The sequence below is a fragment of the Erinaceus europaeus genome, chromosome 11 (assembly GCF_950295315.1).
Source record: "Erinaceus europaeus chromosome 11, mEriEur2.1, whole genome shotgun sequence".
Lineage (NCBI taxonomy): Eukaryota > Metazoa > Chordata > Mammalia > Eulipotyphla > Erinaceidae > Erinaceus > Erinaceus europaeus.
The window spans coordinates 15,275,666-15,300,368 of record NC_080172.1 but is presented as its reverse complement, the minus strand read 5'-3'; the positions used below and the strand labels follow the sequence as shown (position 1 = coordinate 15,300,368).

Below are 24,703 nucleotides of genomic sequence, written 5' to 3'. Positions count from 1 at the left end.
AATATTGCATCCGCCAATCGCAACCTAATCAACAGAAAGATTGCCACCTCAACATGCTTCAGCTCAGACTGAATGACAACCCTTCAGCTTCATTACTCGGGTGAGACCTTTCCTTTCATAGTATTCTCTAATTCCATCCCAGGTGGTTCACTTTCTAACAAAGTCCCCAAAACTAGATATACACCAGTTTCTGTGAGAGAGAGCATATGTTCACACGTATCCATAAAATACTGCAAAATATATACCTGAAAGCAGAAGTACACTAGAGTTTGCAGTGAGTACCCCGCAACACTTCCTCTCCACTATTCCAAGCTTTGGGTCCATGATTGCTCAACAATTTGTTTGGCTTCGTATGTTAACTCTCTTTTCAGTCACCAGGTGCCAGATGCCATCAGGATGCTAGCCAGGCTTCCCTGGATTGAAGACCTCACCAATATGTTCTGGAGCTCAGCTTCCCCAGAGACATACCCTACTAGGGAAAGAGAGAGGCAGACTAGGAGGATGGACCGACCAGTCAACGCCCATGTTCAGCGGGGAAGCAATTACAGAAGCCAGACCTTCCACCTTCTACAACCCACAATGATCCTGGTTCCATACTCGCAGAGGGATAGAGAGTGGGAAAGCTATCAGGGGAGGGGGTGGGATATGGAGACTGGGTGGTGGGAATTGTGTGGAGTTCTACCCCTCCTACCCTATGGTTTTGTTGATTTATCCTTTCTTAAATAAAAAATAAATATTTTTAAAAAGTTATGAGATCTATACTCCACAGAACACTACTCTGCAATAATAAAAAAAAAAAAAATGATAAGACTGTGCCCTTTGTGACAAAATGGATGGAATTAGAGGTGGCATAAGTAAAGCAATGAAAGACAACTACTGGATGGTTTTACTCCTATGTGAAATCCAGAGAACTAATACACAGGAACTTACAAAAACAAAACAGAAGCAAACAAAAGACAGAAGCAAGCAAACTGTTTCTCAGATTGTATGAGATCTATTGTGGCTATCTGTGGGTAGTGGGAGGGTGAGTACACAAATCTTTGGTGGTGGCTGTGGTCTACAACTATACACTTTAATCTCAGAAGCTTGAAACCCACAATCACAAATGAAAAATGAAAAAAGAATAAATAAGTCAACAAGGAAAAAAGATGGAATTCTTAGCTATCAGTTTTATTTCCTACGTACCTGTATTTAAACTATTTCTGTTCCACATGAGTCTGCTCTAAAATTGTGGAATCTAAGAATGTCTATATAGTTGAATATTTGAATTAGAAAATTTTCTCAACTCTGGCTCCAATCTCTGTATTTTCAGTTGGGACACAAGGCTGGCAGTGATTCCTACAACAGAAATTGTCTGGCAATTTTTAAATGGTTTTGATGGCTGTCTAGTCAAATTAATAACCCCTGAAATTAATGAGACAGAACTGATTTGAGAAGGATCAGTGAAAAAAAAATCTTGTATTCACCCTTGATTCCACTCAATACATTCTAGTTGATCACTCTCATTTAAAAAAAATTATTGATAACATAAAATTTCACAAGTCTGATCATTTAATATCAACCAATTTTGTTTCCTTCGCTTAAAATCCTAAAATCCTAATCCTCACAGAAGGCTTTAAGTGATTTCCTGTCTCTGCTGACTTAGAACAAATGAACAGATTTTCTTAAAGCACATACTACACAGCACAGTAATTAATTTGTGATGCTGTTGTGTTTTCTTAGGATGGTGATATATATTTAGGATATTTTTTAAAATATATATATTTTTACTTAACACCAATTTTTAGGGAATTTCTTCAGTCAGTTTTTTTTTCTAAGTTTACCATATCCCCCCCCCCCCCTTAGGAAATACTTAAAACTAAGAGTGTGATTTTACAAGTGCTTCTGTTCTATTTTAAAGGGGGAAGAAAGAAAAATGGCAAGTCTCGGCAGAAAAATATAGAAAGATCTGTTGTGGCACAAACAGCTTCTTCTGTTTCTCGTTCACAGAATAAGAAGTTTGACAGAGCATTAAGCCTACAACCGTGCATGCAAATGAGGGTCTCTAAATGGCCTGTACATTGAAAAGAGGCATTGGGGGAATGTAATTCCCTCTGTGCTCCTCCTCTCTGCTGGTTCCTCCTCTTCTCTCCCTGTCATCTCTAACTAGTGCCGGTTCAAACTGGCTAGCTCCAGTCTTGACAACATACTCCTCTCTTTCTCAGGGCTTTTGTTAGAACAGAGAATGGCTTTTTGCTTTCATGGAAGCTTGTGAGACTGATGCACGAACTGACAGCACGGCCTATCATTCAACAATTTATCAACTACCTAATTATATGAAAAGGTAGAATTAATCTAAAGCAAACATAACTGCCCAGATGCTATTTATTTTCATTTCATATCTACTGTATCTAGTCTCCTGCTTCTAGTAGTTCAACTGCCTTTATCCCTGGGCTAGTCACAAGTAGCTCTACATAATTGTTCTATTTGCTGTTTATGAAATCGTAGAGAAATATTTATATAAAAAATTGAAAAGAATCCAAGGAAAGTCGATTCAAATATCCTAACTTTTCCTGTTTTTCCACTGAACAGAAGGAAGAATAAACAGAACAGTCCTGAGTCATCCAACAAAGGGAAAACTGGAAAATGTCACTCATATACTGGTATTATTTTAAGCAATAAACTGGTTTTAGAGTTAATTATCTAAATAATGAATATTTCCCTTCTGTAACAATAACTGTGAGGAGTAAAACTATTTCAATAAATTGTTTTCAGAATTAGTAAACAGCATAACTAGTATTCAAAGGAAATAAAAGTGACAGATAAATAATAGCAATGTTAAATTCTGATTTAAAAATTAATATTTAGTAACACCCAATAGCTGTCACTTCAGAAATTTTTTTTCTGGGATTATAACTATGGTTCTAAGCCTGTACTGATTCCATTGCTTACACTGTCCATTTACTGTTGTTGTTGTTATTTTGGGCAAAGGGTGAAAGACAGAGACAGAGAGGAAAAAAGACAGAGAGAGAAAAAGAGAAAGACTGGCAGTAATAATCTACTACCTGTGTAGCGTCCTCCCTGCAGGTGGGGACAGGAAGCTTAAACCTGGGTCTTCCTGCATGGCAATGTGCATTCTACTATTTGTGCCACCATTGGGACCCGTGTCACTTCATTAATTGCAGTGTCTTTTCTACCTTTAAGAAGGGTGAACATGGCAGACCTTTATGAACAGAGCTTTGATCTCATGTCTCTGATGTCCAGAATGTGTGTGTGTGTGTGTGTGTGTGTGTGTGTGTGTGTGTGTGTGTGTGCGCTGTAATAGAAGGAGAAGGAATAGAGAGAATGTCAGAGTAAAATAATAGGACAGTTGACCCCTTTTCAGTCAGCACTTTAGAACTCCTTATATGCTAGTAAACACTTGTCAGATCTAATGGTATGTACCAAACCTAACCAGCTGAGAGAATGGAACATATTCTGCCAGCAGGAGTGGACAGTGACCTTCTGTTCGTTTTATCCACCCAGAACAGTGTCTTATGGTATTTTCGTGAATGTCTTTAGGGAGGGCAAGTATTACTCAAGTTCCCACTAACACCGTTACTCATCCATTTCCTTACAGTTATCTTCACTGGTACACTTACAGTGTAACTGGAATTTGTGACAGCACACCAGAGGTCCAGTAAGTTTTACAACCCTAACCTAGCACTGCCTACATCCTAAAATAAACCTCCAAGCTCTTCATATGAATAGCCACTTTAAAAACTGTGCCTCAGAAGCTAATTTATTGTGGTTACAGACATGACAATATGCCAAGATATCTCAGTTTGTCCATGCCCGGCACATGTGGTTACAATTAAATAGTATTGTACTTACACTTTGCTAACTCACCTGTACACTGTCTGTTTGCCCATATGGACAAATTTGCAATAAGAAGCAATATCAGGGGGCCAGGCGGTAGTTCAGTGGGTTAAGCGCACGTGACACAAAGTGCAAGGACCTTCAGAAGGATCCCGGTTTGAGCCCCCGGCTATCCACCTACAGGGGAGTCACTTCACAGGTGGTGAAGCAGGACTGCAGGTGTCTCTCTTTCTCTCCCTCTCTCTGTCTTGCCCTCCCCTCTCAATTTCTCTCTGCCCTATCCAACAACAGTGACAATAATAATAGTAACAACAACACTGATAAACAACAAGGGCAACAAAAGGGGAAAAAAATGACCTCCAGGAGCAGTGGATTCATGGTGTAGGCACCGAGCCCCAGCGATAACCCTGGAGGCAAGAAAGAAAGAAAGAAAGAAAGAAAGAAAGAAAGAAAGAAAGAGAGAAAGAGAGAAAGAAAAAGGAACATCATCAAAATCTTGTATGACTCATAAACCTATATCAAGTGCCAACTACATGTAGCCTTTTTACTTACCTTAGATTCTCAGGGGGGAAAAAAATGACACATATAATGTGTTTTCTCATTGAGAAATACTTTACAATTCTATATTCCACACGAGAAAAGCAATTCCTATCTTATTTAAGAGTGAATCAGATTTATATCTAAGTCCTTAAAAGAAATTCAGTAGGCAGTGATGGGGGAGTTAGATTCTTAGCCTATTTACATTCCTTCCCTGAAATAACTACAGTTCCTTTGCTGTCCTGCTAATTTACAAGAAATGCTAGGAGCAATTTACAGGGACAGTTCTGAAAATGAAAGCAAGTCAACAATGGCAAGCTTAAGGATAAAAATAAAACAAACAAGTTGTATGCCTGAGATATATGTTGTTCCTGAAAGAGGTTAGGTGAGGTGAGAAAGTATCTCCCATCTGTATGGAGAACTTTAATATGGCGAAGTGCTGAAAGAGATTAATGTGTGCAGTATCTCTAAAGCTCTCCAAGAAAAGATTATTATTGCTTGTTTTGCAAAAAAAAAAATTGTTTAATATGTGGGACCTTTGTATGGATCAAATAAATAGCTAGGTGTTGGCAAATCCAGAATACAGCGTGAGGAGCAGAGTTCAAGCCCTCCATTTCTCTTTCACTTTCCCTATCTCTATCTCTCAACTTCTGCTAAGACATGGATACATGTCCAGTGGAGAAGCAATTACAGAAGCCAGACCTCCAACCTTCTAAGCCCCATAGAGATCTTTGGTCCATATTCCCAGATGGATAAAGAACAGGGAAGCTTCCAATAGAGGGGATGGGGTATGGTACTCTGGTGGTATGAATTGTATGAATTGGACCCCTCTTATTCCAAAATCTTGTCAATCATAACTAAATCACTAATCATAATAATAATAAAGAAAAAGAAGTTGAAAAATAAGAAAAACAAAGCAGAACTTGGAATGGGTTTGGTGTATTGCACCAAAGTAAAAGACTCTGAGGTGGGGTGGGGGCTGGGGGGTTCAAGTCCTGGAACATGATGGCAGAGGACCCCCTAGAAGGGGTTGAACTGTTATTTGGAAAACTGAGAAATGTTACACATTTACAAACTACTGTTGACTGTAAACCATTAATCCCCCCAATAAAGAAAAAAATGCTAATCCTGGCTGCATAATAAACAAACACCAACCAATCTAGAACTGTTTTTTTTGTGTCATTCCTCACACAGCTACTTAATTTGTAAAGGAAGCTTCTAACGTATTTGTGCCTCGTCTAGATATCCTTATGCAAAAGTAGATATTATGAAGATCTAAAAAGCAAGTGAAAGGAAATGCTATATATACACTGATAGAACACTGTAGCTAAGTTTTCAGTGAAAAGCTGTCTATAAATTTGAAATAGCGATCCCAAGTGGAGAGATTGGTTGAGTGCACATGTAGCAATGCACAAGGACCTGGGATTCGAACCCCCAGACCCCACCTGCGGGGGAAAGTGGCGAAGCAAGTGCTGCCTCTCTCCTTCTCTACTATCCCCTTCTTTCTTGACTTCTGGCTGTCTCTAGATCCAATAAATAAAGATAATAAAAACATTTTTAAGGAATTAAAAAGAGGCTCTTTTCTCTAAATCACTGTTTTTCTCCCTACATGTATTCCAAATCTCTTCTAAGGGTATTTCACTCACAGTAATACTATTTGCGGTATCTCCACAAAACAGGAAGAAATTCAAATTGCTTAGAAAGCAAGAAGTGATTCTTGAAAGGAAACTACATTTTCTAACCTTCAATTCTGTGTTCCATCTGTTAGGTCCTGTTACTTGAATAATGAACTAAATTAACCTACTCATTAATACTTTAAAATTCATTCTTCACAGAAGCAAATCAGAAGTAAGTGAATATGTCAACATAACTAGGATCCGAAAACTGCTTTTTGTCCTTCCTCACACAGCTACCTAATTAGTAAAAGGAAGCTAAATTCTATGTGTGCCTCATTAAAAATGAACCTATTATTTGACTGTGATGTTCTAAAATGTAAAATTCTACTAATAACACTATGCTATTCTTTCATTCTTTGGTTCAGTCTTGTTTTCAGGATGGAAAATCTGAATGTATTTTAATAAAATGGGCTTACTCAATTTCTAGGCAACGTAGATTTATTATTTCAGGATTCCTTTTGCTTCACTTTTTATCTGAAATGTTCTGCCCTAGTTGTATACACTGATTGCCTTACCATTTCTATTTAAATTCTACCTTCTCAGAGAAAGCTTCTCTTGGCCTCCCTATAGGAAAGAGCTTGGCTTCTTTCAAGCATTTTACAAATTACTTATTCTTTTTCATGATGCCAATTAAGTGCACACCTTCCCACACCCCACCCACACACATTACACACTCTAAGTAAAGGGATTTTGTCTTCTGTTTACTGTCCTAACCAAATTCAGAAGTAGGGTCAGGCATATAGTATTCACTCAATAAATTAATCGACCGACTCACTTGGATCAACGAATGAATTTATAACTTTGAGAGAACAATTAAATGATTTTTGAAGTGAATCAAGTCATTTCAACTTGAAGCTCAGCCTAAAAATTCAGTTATAATCTCTGGGAAAAAAAAACAGGAATATGAAACTGTCTTTAAAAATGACTATTATTTAATTAGTACCTCTAAAATACAATTTGTGATAATTTCTGATATCAATAGTAGCTTTTATCAAATTTCAGATGAGGTATTGTTACAAAGAGTCTATATATCAGCATTAACTATTAATAATGATGTTGACTTTGACTTGCCAGTAAGACTGTTCTGAGGGCCGGGTGGTAGAGCACCTGGTAGAGCACAAATGTTACAAAGTGCAAGGATCCAGGTTCAAGCCCCTAATCTCCACCTGCAGGGGGAAAGCTTCACAAGTGATAAAGCAGGACTGCAGGTGTCTCTCTGTCTTTCTCTACCTCCCTACCTCTCAATTTCTAGCTGTCTCTATCAAACAAATAAAAGATTACTAAAAAAAATAGAATTTTCTCTATAGTCTAGTCATTCTCATTTTCACATATGAATTTGTATGTGCTACATAGATCCTATAGTCCCGATGACTTTCTGAATCTGAAAATTTTTCCTAAAACAAATTAAAATTTCCTTTTTGTAGCATGCCTCCTCCTGTGGCCCAATATTCAGCAAATGATCGCAACTGAGATGCATATAGGCAACATATGATTTTATCTTAGAGCAAAATACTAGGAACAGGATCATTATTTTAAAGGTATGCAAATATGTAAGGACATCAAATAGATTGCTTCTCTGATTAAATAGCTCTTCCCAAAATATAACCTAGAAAAAAATAGGTATCAATTGAAATATTTATAATTTATTAGGCAGCAAAAACCCATATACTAATTTAGCACATGGAGATGGAATGCCAAAAACCTGAGAAATTGAAACAGAGAAGATTAATAAATGAATGCCTATACTGTTTACTAGGGAAATTTCTCTGCACTCTGAGTTTGGAAAGAGTGCCTCCTAGTGGGCAGAATTACTCAGTGTGGAAGTAAAGAGATGGAAAAGTACTTTTTCTTGAAATTGAAATGGGTTATTTGTGATTTGTGAAATCATGTCACTAAATTAAAAAAAAAATTCACAGTCTTGCAAACTCATTTCCTAAAAGCTACCACTTCCTTGAATTCTCTCACCTGTTAAGATGATTAAAACGGATTTATCAGCAAGGAAAATAAGCTAAACGGCTCAGCAATCCTTGAGAAAATCTTTCCTAGCAAGTGGAAAATTTATAACAAAGTACATCGAGGAGAAAAAAACAAAAGTGAATAAAGCAAAAAATAAGGCCTGAGTTCTTTGTGGTCCTCCTTGCTATGGTAACTTTATACCTATGATTCTATGGACCTGTATTTTATGATCACTAAATATTTTACCAAATTTTAAGACTTCAGTACTGTAGGTAATTTTGAAACCAAAAATGCCACTGACTTTTCTCTGCAGAAAGGATTTTCAAGTCTAATTTTTTTCCAGAGAGAATTGTTTTATTCTTGTCTATCAAAAAGGAAAACTGCCCATAACCTAAAAAAAAAAAAAAGGACAGCTCTAAATCTTTGCTATTAATTTTGTTAACTTATGTTGAATCACACTCTACTCTCGTTTCACTCATTGTTTACATAATATTTAACACAATAGCATTCACTGATAGTAAAATTAGTTATATTTTCTTACAATTTGTGATTTTTAGATAATGACTAATTTCTATCTAGAAGTGAATTGCTTTTAAGAAAGAAAATATTACTACCTACCTGAAATTTATCAATTTGGGTATGAATGGGAAAACTGAATTATTATTATTATTTTTTTGCCTCCAGGGTTATTTATTGCTGGGCTTGGTTCCCTCACTACAAAATCACTGCTCCTGGAGGCCATTTTTTCCACTGTTGTTGAATAGGACAGAGAGAAGATGAAAGAGGAGGGGAAGATAAAGAGGGAAAAAGATCAGACACCTGCATACTTGCTCTGCTTGTGAAGCAACACCCCTGCACATGGAGACTCAGGGGCTTGAACCGGGATGCCTGTGCCGGCCATTGTGCTTCCTACTCTGTGCATTTAACCTGGTGCATGACCACCTAGCCCCCTTAATAACTGTTTTCTATGTGAGCTAGATGCATTTTTGTACACATGAATACTTCAGAATAACTAATCTGCTTTCATTACACCCCTCTGTTCTAAATTCTTACTCTCTCATCAATGGCAAAGTTAAAAATGTTTTTGTCCCCTGGCAGGTGTGAGCTATTCTTTCGTAGCAGTCTACTTTATTTTCTAACTTCTAAGCAATTTTTCTATACAAATGCATGCCTGAAGGAATTCTAAACTGCTGTTTGAACCCTTTCCTCTTTCACACATGACATTTTCAAAATTACCTCGTGTTTCACTAAAGCTTTTCACTTCACCTCAACATAGTACCAGTTACCCAGCATCTCTCCTGCCTATATTTCTTCTGTCAGAAGTCTCCTAAGGCTCCAGAACTCAGCATAGATGTAATTTCCTCCAAATTGCCTTTGGATGAATCAAGTACTCTCTTCTCTGAGTTCTCATGTCACATATACTCAGGTCCTATCAGGTCCTATTTTAGGGTTGAGGTCCTATAGTAAAAATGTTTATGTATCCCCTTAAAGTCAAGCACCACTCACTGCTAGCTCTCTGTTGTTTTTTTTTTAATTTTTATTTATTTATTTTATTTATTTATTCCCTTTTGTTGCCCTTGTTGTTCTATTGTTGTAGTTATTATTGTTGTTGTTGTCGTTGTTGGATAGGACAGAGAGAAATGGAGAGAGGAGGGGAAGACAGAGAGGAGGAGAGAAAGATAGACACCTGCAGACCTGCTTCACCACCTGTGAGGCGACTCCCCTGCAGGTGGGGAGCCGGGGTTCGAACCGGGATCCTTATGCCGGTCTTTGTGCTTTGCGCCACCTGCGCTTAACCCGCTGCGCTACAGCCCGACTCCCCTAGCTCTCTGTTTTTTACTTAGTTTGTCAGAACTGATCCCATGACTCTAGCAACATATTTTGTGCTAGAACAATAGTTAAAGTAAACATGGATTTATCATCTAGTAAAAGAGTAGTTCATCTAATGCTATTATACCTCAGGAAGGTTGTCGCTTCAAAAATCACGATATAGTCTTCCAATAAAATAGTACTGCTAAGAGCCCAAGTGATGGTTCATGGGTTCCACATGCACATGTGCCAGGTTTAAACTTGGGCACCAGAGGAAGTTCCAGTACTGTGTTGTCTTTCCATCTCTCTTATCTCTTTCCCTGTCCCAGTATGAATGAAAAAGTGGCCCAGATCAGTGAAACTGCACATTTGCAAAGTCCTGACTGCAGAGAAAAAAATAAAGTACTGATAAGAAGCACACCTCTATAGCAAAAAATTTTAAGGCAAAACATATTAAATAAACAACAAAAGAAATCTGACAATGACCTTGGGTCCATACTCCCAGAAGGATAAAGAATAGGAAAGCTATCAGGGGAGGGGATGGGACATGAAGTTCTGGTGGTGGGAACTGTGTGGAGTTGTACCCCTCTTACCCTATGGTTATTGTCAGTGTTTCATTTTTATAAATAAAAATTAAAAATAAATAAATTTAATTTTTTTTAAAAAAAAAAGAAAGAAATCTTAGTAGGCCAGCATATTCAAATAAAAAGTTAACAGTCATGGATAAAATTAACATAGAATTTAAATACAGACCAACTGCATTCAATTCATTTATTATAAAGCTGAATATAAATGAACAGTATAGGAGTATATGGTTAAGCACATATGTTAAAATGTGCAAGGACCCAGGTTCAAGCCCCTGATCCCCATCTGCAGGGGAAAAGCTTCACAAGTGGTGTAGCAGTGTTGCAGATGTCTCCCTGTCTCTCTCCCTCTCTGTCTCCCCCTTCCTCTCAATTTCTAGCAGTTTCTATCCAATCAATAAAGATAATAAAAAATAAAAATAAATATCTTTTAAAAATAATAAGTGAATAGTATACTAAAATATCACTGTAAACATAAACTTTTCTTTAAAATGACAATGCTTTGTAGTTCATAGTCAACAATCAACTTTCTCCAACATTGTAAAACGCTATTATTTCTATACAATATTGAACTATATACACACATATAGCTGTATAAATGTATGATATATACTCCTTCATAATTATGTATAGCTACATATATATTATCAATGAAAAGCAATTCATAATTAATGAGCTAGTGATCAAAACTGTACTATTTCTTTTTTAAATTAATTTATTTATTTATTTTCCCTTTTGTTGCCCTTGTTGTTTTTTCATTGTTGTAGTAGTTATTATTGTTGTTGTTATTGATGTTATCATTGTTAGATAGGACAGAGAGAAATGGAGAGAGGAGGGGAAGACAAAGAGGGGGAGAGAAAGACAGACACCTGCAGACCTGCTTCACCGCCTGTGAGGCAACATCCCTGCAGGTGGGGAGCCAGGGGCTCGAACCTGGATCCTTTCACCGGGTCCTTGCACTTTTTGCCACGTACGTTTAACCTGCTTGTGCTACCATCTGACTCCCTAAAAGCTATACTATTTCTAAAGTCTAAGTGTCATCAGTGTCATAGATCATGAGATCTAATGTTACAAGTACAGATGTTGATGGAGTAGATCAAGCTGCAAATTTGAATCTCAGGAGAATACAGAAATTTTGCTGAAAGCTGCATGAGGTGAGGCACGTATAAGAGAAGGCTGTGTAGTAAGAAAAGAAGGCTGACTGCCAGTTACAGGACTCAGCCAAAAACAGACAACAGAGGGAGAGAATTTATCCAAAGCAGATGAATGGGGATTTAGGGGAATAACAGTGAAAGCTAACAAAGAACAGAATCACAGAAGTTACAAAATAAATAAATAAAGGAAAATCTCATTAAATAATGTCAAGAGAAAAGTAAGAAGCAATTGTTAAAGAATGCACACAAGATAATATCATTTCTTTGAATGCTTAGAACAGAAAAATATGATGTAGGGGGCCAGGCGATGGAGCATGTAGTACAAAGCGCAAGGATCCAGGTTCAAGCCCTGGCTCCCCACTTGCAGGGAGGCCGATTCACAAGCGGTGAAGCAGGACTGCAAATCTTTCTATCTTTCTCTATCTTTCTCTCTTCCTCTCTATCTCCCTTTCCCTCTCAATTTCTCTCTGTACTGTCAAATAAAACAACAAGAAAGGGGGAAAAATGGAAAAATAGCCACTGAGAGCAGTGGATTTATAGCATTAGCACAGAACACCAACAATAACCCTAGTGGCAATTTAAAAAAAAGAAATGGAGGGAGTCAGGCGGTAGCACAGCGGGTCAAGCACACATGGCACAAAGCGCAAGCACCGGTGTAAGGACGCCGGTTCAAGCCCCTGGCTCCCCCCCTGCAGGGGGGTCGCTTCACAGGCGGTGAGGCAGGTCTGCACATGTCTTTCTCTCAGTCTCTCTGTCTTCCCCTCCTCTCTCCATTTCTCTCTGTTCTGTCTAACAATGACGACACTAATAACTACAACAACAAGCAACAAGGGCAACAAAAGGGAAAATAAATAAAAATGAAAATATGCATATAAAATAAAAATGAGGAAAATACGATTTTATCTATTAAATACACATATAATAATAATAAAAGTGTACTTTGCAAAAAAAAATAACAAATACCCAGTTTGGGATAAAAGTTACACTTCAGTTTGGGCAGAAAGGAAATTACAACAAGGGAGGGATATACAAGAAACTTGACCTCTATTGAAAATGTTTTGTTTATTAAACTGGGAAAGGACACATAAGTACTAACAATTTTAATACATGCTTCATAAGAAAAATTTGAAACTAAACTGTTGTAAAAATATTTCACAAAGTAGGATGTTGTAAACAATATCCGAGAAGTGAAATGGAAAAAATGCAGTGTATTTGGCAGGCAGTAGCTTGTTAATGACATTTATAAGAGGGATTTAAAAGGTACAGGAGAACTTGGGTGAGCTTTAATTTTAAAATCAATAGTAAAATTCCTTGTGTATGTTTTTTATATTAAGTTTACTATTTTTGTTGAGCTACTCTACAGAAAATTGTGTCATTTATAATGAGAAAAACAGTTTGTGGTGGGGGGAAGATTGCATAATGGTTATGCAAACAGACTGAGGCTCTGAAGTCCCAGGTTCAATCCCTTGCACCACCATAAGCCAGAGCTGATCTGTGCTCTGGTTAAAAAAAGGAAGGAACTACTAAGCTGAGTTTGGAACAGAGTTTTTTAAAGTGTCCGTTACACTCTCCAGCAGCGATTGATCGGCATCATTTTGAAATCTTCACTCCCATCTAAAGAGAATTTTCCTAGTCATTAGAATAAATTGCTATTGTGATTCGGCAAGACATTTATTTCGCCTGTTTTCTGAGAACAGACATGGATGAGAAGTACATGAGAAGAAATAGAAACAAGGGTACACAGACAAAAATGAAATGACTGAAACAAATAAACTACATGATTTAACTACTCTATGATTCTGTGGCTTTACAAAAAAAGGAGGGTGACAAAAAGGTGTTGTAGTAGGTGGGAAATATCAAATGTTAAAAAAAAAGGGGGGGGTTTAGACTGAAATCTGCCATGGTGGGTAATTGATGTTTAACCAGAAAACCAAAGGAGTGATTTTTAGCAGGAAATTTAAAACAAAAAGATCTTTAAAGAGCATTTATCCAAACCTCTAAGTATGTAACAATGAGTTTCCTTTACAAGATAAACCCCCTAGTTTGGGATCTTGGCTGCTATAATCAACGTGTCGCAGCAACGACACTTCCAATGGAATCCACTTGTTGTAACACTTCTCATGCATGTACAAAATCTTATACATGTGCAATAATGTCTAGTGTCATTCAACTAAAATGCTGAAGAAAATGGAGGAAATTCTGCAGTGAGTGTCTGACTCAGTTCCTAAGACTCAGAAGGAGAAAGCTGAGTGGTAACAGCACCAAACTCTATAAAAATGTAAGTGTGGAGTTGGCGTATCGCACCAAAGTAAAAGACTCTGGGGTGGGTGAGGCGGAGAATACAGGTCCAAAAAGGATGACAGAGAACCTAGTCGGGGTTGTATTGTTATATGGAAAACTGAGAAATGTTATGCATGTACAAACTATTGTACTTACTGTCAACTGTAAAGCATTAATTCCCCAATAAAGAAATTTTTAAAAATGTAAATGTGGATGGGATGAACACAGACAGAAACTGAGAACTAGAGAGTACCCAGGATGCCTTATGAATATTCTTCAAATAAATATTTACTGGGGAGGAAGAGAAACTACTATTACACAGAACATATATTCCTGAGGCCACACAGGTCTCAGCTTCAGTTCCCACACCACCATATGCCAACGCTAAGTAGTGCTCTGGCATCTCTCTTGATAGACAAATAAGTAAGTAAACATCATTTAAAAAATACATGTATTTTTCCTATTTTTTCCATTTTATTGGGGGCGGGGAGGGCTAGTGGTTTACAGTACAGCTGTTGACACGTAGGTATATCAAGACCCCCAGGACCCTTCACTCCCTCCCAATCTCTCCTTTCACAATGCCTTTTGCTTTGGTGCAGTGCACTCCATCCAGTTCAAGTTATGCTTTGTGTTTTCCTTGTCTGTCTCTCCCCTTCCCCTACTCTCTCTCTCTGTCTTTCTCTCCTTCCTTTGTCCCTTCTTTCTTTTTGACCCTTTCCAGTCTCCTTCCCCAGAGTCCTTTGTTTTGATGCAATACACCACACTCAGCCCAAATGTACCTTAAGATTTCCCTTATTGCCCTTTTTTCTTTAGTTCCACTTATGAGTGAGGTCATTTTAAAATCAAAGATGTTAAGTCTTTGGGGAAAATAGTATCTAATGGGTTGGCATTGGTCTACTGGAATACAGTATAGATCCTAGAATTCCTTTCAGAGAAAGAGGCACTAGATAAGTCATTCAAGAAGAGTATGTAGGGGCAGACTTACTGGTTCCTCAGTTATGAACACTGAATTCTTAAACTGAGGAGACACAATGTAAAGATTATTTGGAAACTTTCTGGTGGCTGGTTCAATCCTGTTCCACTGACTAAGAAGCAAAGAGAGGGAAGTGCTGGCTATAGTAACATCAGAAGTAGAAATGCAAATAATTTGTCATTGTGGAGTAAAAAACAGCTGCAAAGAGAGACTGTATGTTCTAACTGCACTGCAACATACTTATTTGCATATTCTGCTCAATCTCTATAGCAACCCTACAAAGCTGTGATTGTATTGCACTTCATTTTTTAAAGATGGAGACAAGAGAGAAGCAGAGACAGTGAAAGTGGCCACAGCACAAAAGCTTCTGGTCAGTGTGGTGGGGGCGGGGCTCGAGCCTGGGCCAAATAAATGGCAAAACAGCAAACGTAATGAGTTATTTTACCAGTCCCACAGTGTGCATTTTTTTAAATAGAAATGTCTATTTATTTATTTATTTACTTACTTACTTACTTATATTAAAAAAGGACACATTAACAAAACCGTAGGATAGAAGGCTTACAACCCCACACAATTCCCACCACCACATCTCTATATCCCATCCCCTCCCCTGATAGCTTTCCTATTCTTTATCCTTCTGGGAGTATGGACCCAAGGTCATTGTGGGTTGCAGAAAGTGGAAGGTCCGGCTTCCCGCTGAACACGAGCGTTGAGTGTGCATTTTTAAGGCAAAATTAAGTTAAGGCACTGAGACAGTATATAACCTAACTGTCCAAAGTTTAAAAAGTTAAGTGACAAGACTGAATATCAAACTCAAGAGATACCTACATTCAAAAACTGCAGGGGGCCAGGCGGTGTTGCATCACCATTACCACGGGCAAAGAGCCAGGTTCAGATCCCTGCATCCCCGAGGCGGGTGGGGTGGGGACACATACAGCTCTAGCCAGTCTGCAGGTGTCTAGCTTCCATCTTTCGCCTTCTTTATGTACCCCTCTTCTCTCAATTTCTCTCCATCTTATCTTTTTGGTAGGATGGAGAGAAAACCAAAGGAGTGATAAAAGAAAAGAAAAGAAAAGAAAAAGGAAAAAAAGAGAGCCAAAGGAAAGAAGGGCAAGTAACCCACCAAAAAAGTGCCGGCACTGAGCCCCAGCAACCAACAATAATCTCTATCTCCTGCTCCCTCGCAATTTCTCTCTGTTTTTACCCACTAATAAATAAATAATAATAATAATAAAAACTAGGGGAGCTGGGAGGTAGCACAGCGGGTTAAGTGCACATGGCTCAAAGTTCAAGGACTGGGTTAAGGATCCCATTAGAGCCCCCAGCTGCTCCCCACCTGCAGGGGAGTCACCTCACAAGTGGTGAAGCAGGCCTGCAGGTGTCTATCTTCCTCTCCTCCTCTCTGTCTTCCCCTCCTCTCTCGATTTCTCTCGGTCCTATCCAACAACAACAACAACTATAACAACAATAACAACCACAACAAGGGCAACAAAATGGGGAAAATAGCCTTGAGGAGCAGTGGATTCTTAGTGCAGGCATTGAGCCCCAGTGATAACCCTGGAGGCAAAATAAATAAATAGATAAAAACTAGTGCCTTTCATGGTCTCCAGCTTATACTGCTCCAACACTCAAACCACAGCACCTGTGAGAATCAAAGCATCTTGTACAGTTCTTTCAGATACTTAATTGCAGTGACGAGAAGAGCAGACATTGGGGTCTGATTTACTTCAGAAACCTCCCCTCCTTTAAAAAATATTTTATTTATAGGATAGAGACAGATAAATCAAGAGGGAAGGAGGAGATAGAAAGACACCTGCACCACTGCTCCATGAAGCTTTCCCACTGCAGGTCGGAATCAGTGGCTTGAACCAAGGTCCTTGCACACTCTACTGGGTCACCACCTGGCTCCTTCACCACCACCCCTTTATTTTCCGAAAGTTTTATAACCCTGAATTAGGTATGTATCCCCTCCCCCAAGCTTTGCTTCCTCATCTGAAAACAGAGAAGTGACACATGTCTAGGAAGAGTTATGATAAAGATCAAATAAAAATAACAGAAAGGTGAGACGAATGCATAGGGGTTATGCAAGAATATTTCATGCCTGGGGCACAAAAAGGCCCCAGGTTTAATTCCCAGCACTACCATGAGCCATAGCTGAACACTCTTCTGGTAAAAGAAAACACTCAGCATGATGAGCATTTTGTTAATACCCCTTCCTTAGATAAAAATGACAGAGGAGGAATGATACAATTGAAACGTTAATGCATGACCAAGGTTCAAACATGGCCAACAATGCACTGAAGGAAGCTTCAGTGCTATAGTCTTTCACTCTCTTTATTTCTAAGTAAATGGGAAGGGAGGGGAGTGCAGGGAAGGGAAAGGAAGGGAGGGGGAGAGAAAGGGAGAGAGAGGAAGATAAAAAGAAGTAGAGGGTAGGGAGGGGGGGAAAGGGAAAGGAAGAGAGGAGTAAAGAAAGAGAAGTGGAGGGGAACTGGAGGGAACTGGAGGGCAGGAAGGAGAAGTCTGAGGAGGGAAGAAGAAGAGTTCATGGATACTCTTCCAACAGACTTGCATGTTAGCTGTTGTGCTTGGGCAGAAATTAGAAAAGTCATGGGCCCCTTGGAATATACCTAAAATAGACTTAATAGCCTTTTCCAAAATGGAGACCCCCAAAACTCATCTGCTATATTCTTGCCTTTAGGTTCATGATTAGTCAACAATTTGCTCTGCTTTATATCTTAATGCTTTTTCAGCCACCAAGTTGCAGATGCTAGCATGATGTCAACCTGACTTCCCTGGACAGAGGACCTCACCAAGGTATCCTAGAGCCCCACGTCCCCAGAGCCCTGCCCCACTAGGGAAAGAGAAAGACAGGCTGGGAGTATGATCAACCTGCCAATTTCCATGTCCAGTGGAGAAGCAATTACAGAAGCCAGACCATCTACCTTCTGCACCCTATAATGATCCTGGGTCCATACTCCCACAGGGATAAAGAATAGGAAAACTTTCAAGGGTGGGGATGGAATATAGAATCCTGATGGTGGAAACTGTGTGGAGCTGTAACCCTCTATTCTATGGTCTTGTCAATATTTTTTATAAATAAAGTAAATAAATAAATAAATAAATAAATAAAGGCAGAAAAAGAATTTTTAAACTAGGTTGAGGAGATAAAATAATGGTTATATAACCCTGAAGCTCTAAGGCCCCAAGTTCAATCCCCAGCACTATTTTTTAATTGTTATTAATTTATTTTCCCATTTGTTGCCCTTGTTGCTTTATTGTTGTAGTTATTATTGTTGTTATTGACATCATCATTGTTAGGACAGAGAGAAGTGGAGAGAGGAGGGGAAAACAGAGAGGGGGAAAGAAAGAGCGAAAGATAGACACCTGCAGACCTGCTTCACCACCTGTGAAGCAACCCCCCTGCAGGTGGGGAGCTGGGGGCTCCAACCAGGATCCTTATGCCAGTCCGGTTAAGCGCTGCTCTACCACCTGATTCCCAATCCCCAGCACTATTATAAGCCAGAACTGAACAGTGCTCTGGTTTCTCTGTGTCTTTTTCTCTGTATATATCTCGCATTCAAATAGTAAAATAGTTTAAAGGAAGAATTTTTAAGCCTACTTTCTGCTTATTAGCATGCTTTCTATATCCAAGGTATAAAGAGCAACCAAAAAATGAGACTTTCTGGTTGATTTACTTTTGTATGGGAAGAAGTTTGGTCTCTCTATTAGGGTTGATCAGGTTTGTGATTGATTTCCTCAGTAATATGCCAGATGCATTTGCTTTAAGAAAACAAACAAACAAACAACTTAGGAATGTAAGCCAGTCATACCTGTTCACTTTATTTTGTTTTAGTTAATCTTACTTGTTTACCTGAAGCGTCCTGTCAGCACAGCTGTCATACGCCAGTCAAATTTCAAACCATTTTTAGTGGCTGTAGGGAACTCGCCTTAAAAATGTGTCGGTTTGAATGTAAAACATTAATTCCCCAATAAAGAAATTTTTTAAAGTGTCGGTTTGAATTTAGAGATTCATTATGATTCACTATGATTTAGATAATACATTTGAAATTAGAACCACCTACATGTATTTGATTATGATCTCTGCACTACCTACAGCCCCTTCCTTCCAGAGAATTACTGATGACTCTATTTACACATCTAGCTGTTTCCAGCACTTTCTCCCTGCATCTCACTCTGGGAGTTCTCAAAATAGAGAATCTTTAAAATATGTCCAGTAAATGATAATTCCCAGTGCCAGGAAAGCTGTGGTGAAACAACCAACCGCTGACAGTATTTTATGATTGCTACATCTCTGTGACAAGGAGGTGGTAACTGTGAACAGCAGGCTTTATTCATTCATTTGGTCTAAAAACGATCCCATAGAAAAACATATGATACACACCATTCTTTCTTTCTTCTTCTTCTTCTTTTTTTTATGCTTCCAGAATTTTCACTGGAGCTCAGTGCCTGCATTACAAATCCACTGCTCCTGGATGCCATTTTTTTTTCCCATTTTGTTGCCCTTGTTGTTATTGCTATTGTTGTTATTGGATAGGACAGACAGAAATTGAGAGAGGAGAGGAAGACAGAGAGAAGGAGAGAAAGACAGACACCTGCAGACCTGCTTCACCGCTTCTGAAGCAACTCCCTGCAGGTAGGGAGCCAGGGGCTCAAACTGGGATCCTTGAGCTGGCCCTTGCATTTTGTGCCATGTGCGCTTAAGCCACTGCACTAACACCCAGCCCCACACCATTAGTTCTTATGGACTTACAGATGAACATGAAAAAAGAAATACATATATATACAGAAATATAATGTATATATTTATATATTAAACCCCTAACTATGGTGATTACCATTGGGATGGAGGAAGCAGAGAGCTTTGGTGGTGGGGGTGGAGTGGAATTATAACTTTCTTACCTTATATTATAAATTACTAGTAAAAATGTAGTAAAAATGAAATGTTGGACATTAAGAGAATGCCTTATCAAATCATGACATACACATGTTGTATTCTAATGAAAATATTACAGGTTATAAAAAAGCAACTGAAATAATTGCCATGCAGCAAGTAAAACAATATATATAATACAAATTAATATATATAGTGCAGCTGAACTACTGAGAACATTGGTGCTTCACCAGGACTGTATGTGAGATCAGCCTGCAAGGCTTGCTGAAAACTTAAGTGCTTAAGTTCCGTTGCAAAAGGGAAATAATTACCTGATCTATTGTTAGTGGGGCTGTTAAACATGTATACTTTATTTAGATCTCATTCAATGTTATCAATTCCCAAAGAGTTTCATATTTTAAATGTCATTATACAGCTGTAGGGGGCTGGGTAGTGGCGCACCTGGTTAAGCGCATGCACATGTTACAATGAGCAAGGACGCAGGTTCAAGCCCCTAGTCCCCACCTGTAGGGAAAAACTTCACAAATGGTGAAGCAGTGCTGCAGGTGTTTCTCTGTCTTTCTTCTTCTCTATCTCCTCCTCCCCTCTCAGTATCTGGCTGGCTCTATCAAATAAATAAAAATCATTTTTAAAAATTTTATAAATGACTTTATAAAAACTTTATAAATAGCTGTTAAAGTATAACTTGAAATGAAAAACTTAAATAACTCAGTTGCAATGAGTCACTAGAATGGGATTCTAGTACCAATCATATAAAAGTATACTACAGAGACCAGGTGGTGGTGATCCTGAAAGGGTGCACACACTACAGTGTGCAAGGACCTGAGTTCACCCCCTAGTCCACACCCACGGGAGAAGCTTCATGAGCAGTGAAACAGTGCTATAGATATCTCTCTGTATCTCCTCATTTCCTTTCAATTTCTGTCCCCCTCCCCCCCTCTCCAAATATATTGGCAGCCAGGATCAGTGGTTCATTATGTTGGCACCAAGCCCCTGGTAGAAAGGGGGGGGGGAGTATTAAGCACACAGTGGGAGCCAAGGGCATCCTGCATTCAAAAGTCTACCTCCGATATCTTTCCAACTTTTCAAATCCAGATTCTACTTTATACATCCCGCCCTCAAAAAAAAAAAAAAAAAAACCTTCCTGAACATACTACAGCAGTCACAGTCATCTAAACCACAATGTGTTACCAAAAATATGAGGTTTGAAGACTTTAAAACCTGATAATACAAAGAAGTGATGCTATTACATATGACTAAAAGTCTTATCGCAAGAATTCCAATATTTACGCATGATTTGTGAGATGGTGATCTCTTAGTTACGTATATAATTATGAGAAAACCAATTCATCTGTTCTTCTGAATTTATTTTGATACTTTTTCTTTCTGAGGATGAAGCATGGCCACGTAGCGCACTGCAGAGGAGCAAAGTCTGAATTTATTTTGATACTTTTTCTTTCTGAGGATGAAGCATGGCCACGTAGCGCACTGCAGAGGAGCAAAGTCCCGGATCAGGAGACCAGGCTCCTCCTTCGTTCAGCATCCCAGTGAGGCTGGGGGAGGGTGCTCCCAACCAGAGGCCCAAAGGCCCCAAACCCCAACTCCCACCCACCCATCCATGGGTAACGCTTTGATAATGGCGGCTAATTTTAGAATTCCATGTGTATTTTTTTACACCGATCCCACCCCCTTTTCTACCAATCTCATAGTTCACTGTTCATTTTTACAGAGGGCTTGCGTTGCTTTCCTAAAAGAGCTCAGTGTTTAGACACAATGGAAAAATAAACAAACAAGGTCATAAACCTCATCATGGTCAGTCTATGTGGCTCTACCCTAGATTTCAGACCAAAGGCCAAAGAGATTAATAAGTAATACTAAAGTCAGCTACACTCAATACCCCTTGAATCCTCAAGTCAAACTTCCTAATCACTCCATGCAACACATTTCAAAATAGTTATTTTAACATCAAGGTCCTTTTAGAGCAAAATATTGATTGTTTTAATGTCCTATCTGTGGTTTCAAAGTGATAAAACTTTAAGCCTTAGGCTCTTTAAAAAATTATTCTAAAGTGCATTTGAATATACCATTTTCTCTAAGATAACTTTAATGATGCTGCCTTACTTAGCAAGCTGAACTTTCTAGATAACAATTATTACAAATAAATAATAGGTCTTAGAAAACAAATTAAGAACACAAAAGAATAATGTCAATACTCTGGACATACTGGTTATATTCTTGGCAATGTTATGAACCATAAATTCCAAAAGCTTATAAAAAAGAAAACAATTATGTTATCTACTTTTGAGGACAGCAGATAAACAAAGACTAAAAAATATCTTAATAGACAAATGTTTCAACTTATTAAATCAGACTTCTAAGAGACTGTGAAGATTTTGAAATATATTCCATTGTTATCACATGACAACTGTTAATCAGAAAGGTTTATTTATTTATTTTTTTAAAACAAGCTGTCTTGGTCTTTGCTGTTTTTAATAAACTTAGTTGGTATCTTTAAAGACCTAGATTAAGCATATTCACCACCTGACCTCTATAAACTTAGTAAAAAGGAACTTTTTACTAAGGTTGGGATAATATTCTTTACTAAGGGTAAATTATTAAATAAAATAATTATTTTGATAAATATCTCACTACTACTATTTTTAGTGACACACTGTTTTATGGTTATGTTTCATTAAACATAACATACAAATTCTGTGATTTGGAATAAGGAACAATCTATGTTTGTCTCCATATAATTGTGTGATCTCTGGCAAACTAAATTAGTTTTTTGTCTCAAATTTAATTTTTTTTTAAATTGGGGAAATAAGAATTCCTCACACAAAGATTTGCTGTGAGGATTAATGGCATGGTCTCTGTGAAAAGTTTAGCAGGATGACTGGGTTAGAGCAAAGCCTCTGTTAATGGTTTTTGTTAAGTTCTGTCTGGTTCCATTACAAAGTCCCACCCACCACAAGCAAAGGATCTGAATTCCACTGTCAAAGTAGCCATGCTAAAAAGGTCTTATTAAATCTGTTAAATTCATGTCATGTAGAAAAATATATAGATACTGTGTAGAAAAATATATATATACCTTGACAATACACCTGTGAAGATTTACGATACTGAGTCAAGAAAACTAATCAGTAACAAATTATAAGTATTTCAAACAAAAACATACACATGCACCTTGAATGTGCCTTTATTTGGCTTAGTTTTCCCTGTGGGCACTTATATAGAACACATTTGAGAAACAGATTCTATAGAAAGGGAAGTCTCCCTTTGTGATCATATTTAGAAAAACACTCTGTAGTGGGAAAAATATAAGAATAGTGATAAATTGGGCTTATAAGGCACAGAGTTGGAAAATTCTGAAAGACATAGTTTTTCTCATAAATTTAAATTTTCTTAATAATAACATCCTAGAGTATTTTGCTTTTTTATAACTTTAATGTGCTTAAAGATCATTTTTAATTCCATATGTGTATCAATTATTCAATACTAAATTATTATATACTACCATTTTCTAGAAGTAAAATTTCTACTAGATCTAATGGTTTATATATCAAATCATAAAATTCAAATTATTAAGACATTTACAAATACTGATAGAATAGAAAAACTGTACTATATAGTATAAAAATTTTTATTTATGTTTTGGGTAAGGAATGAAAATAATAAAATCTTAGATTTCTGATTAGTGTAACTACTAGTGACAGGTTAACATGTCCACTCCAATGCTGGGGGTAAATAAATACAAAGCGTTTTTCTACCTTGCACTCAGTAATGGCTGACTAACAGAAGGGAGTTGAGCAAATGCTAGTAAAGGGTGAAGAGCAACACCTGGTACTATCATTTAAAATCTTAAAGCTAGGAGCTGGGTGGTGGCGCACCTGGTTGAACTCACATGTTACAATGCACAAGGACCCAGATTCGAGCCCCTCATCCCTACCTGCAGAGGGAAAGCTTTGAAAGTGGTGAAGCAGAGCTGCAGGTGTCTCTCTGTCTCTCTTCATCTCTATCTCTCCATTCCCTCTCGATTTCTGACTGTCTCTATCTAACAAATAAAGATAATTAAAAAAAAACACATTTATATAAAAAAAAATCTTAAAGCTGACTCAGAATTCAAGTTGACTCAGGTCTTTCCATTCAGCTGCTATTCTTTATTCCTTTCCCTTGTCCTTCCTCCTTCTGAAGCACATCAGACATCAGCATGACAACTGGTGTTCTGCTTTATACTGGGCATCCATTCGTTTTGCGACATAGCCCATAAATGTCTCTCAGCTCATGGTTTTCTCTTCTCCATAACGACAACAATAACGACTTTTATTTATTAACTATTTCCCCATTATTTGTGCCACATTAAGGGAACTGAAATGCCTTTTATAATTTATGCTCATAACAACTCCCAAGATTGGTTCCTTAAAATTGTTCACATCATTTACCTTGGAAGTGGCACAGCCAGTACTGGAACTCAAGTAACTGCCCTGCACAGGTCACTCACCATCTGACCCCTACTAGGTTGTTCTTCAGGAGAATTTGCAGGTGCTTACACATGTATATAGTGTGCCCTTCCCCTTAGCTACAGGAAGACACTTTCTGTGAGACTGTTCCCATTTTAATGAACTTCCTGAAAGGACACGGGGGAGAAAAAAAAGTCTGTGACATTGTTTGTGATTCCAAATAGGTAAACCAGCCTGTAAAACAATATAGTAGAACTTTTTTTAAATAAATATTTCTATGGTAATACTAAGGTAAGGAATCCCAAGTGTATCTTATAATGAATGAATTTTGAATAAACAAAAGTAAATAATCATGAATTCAACATGTGAGGCCAGTGTGGGAAAGTTTGGCTTAAGAGACAAACTGGTGCTTCCTATTGTTTACAGAATATGCAAGAGTTCAAAAGCTAAATGACTAGTTGTCTGCGTGAAAGGGTCAAAATCTTGTCAATACATGAAAGAACTGACCTAAGTTAAAAATAG

General features: G+C 37.9%; 1 protein-coding gene and 1 long non-coding RNA gene across 2 annotated transcripts in view; one reads left to right on the top strand and one right to left on the bottom strand.

The window, feature by feature from the left end:
- The window catches only part of ADGRV1 (adhesion G protein-coupled receptor V1), a 561,037-nt gene that overhangs the window by 204,297 nt on the left and 332,037 nt on the right, over positions 1–24,703 (bottom strand). The window lies entirely within an intron of this gene.
- Positions 2,191–6,445, top strand: LOC132541198 (uncharacterized). Its single transcript, XR_009552368.1, has 4 exons — positions 2,191–2,323; positions 2,572–2,642; positions 3,599–3,658; positions 6,143–6,445. It is a non-coding gene; the product is annotated as an uncharacterized LOC132541198 (long non-coding RNA).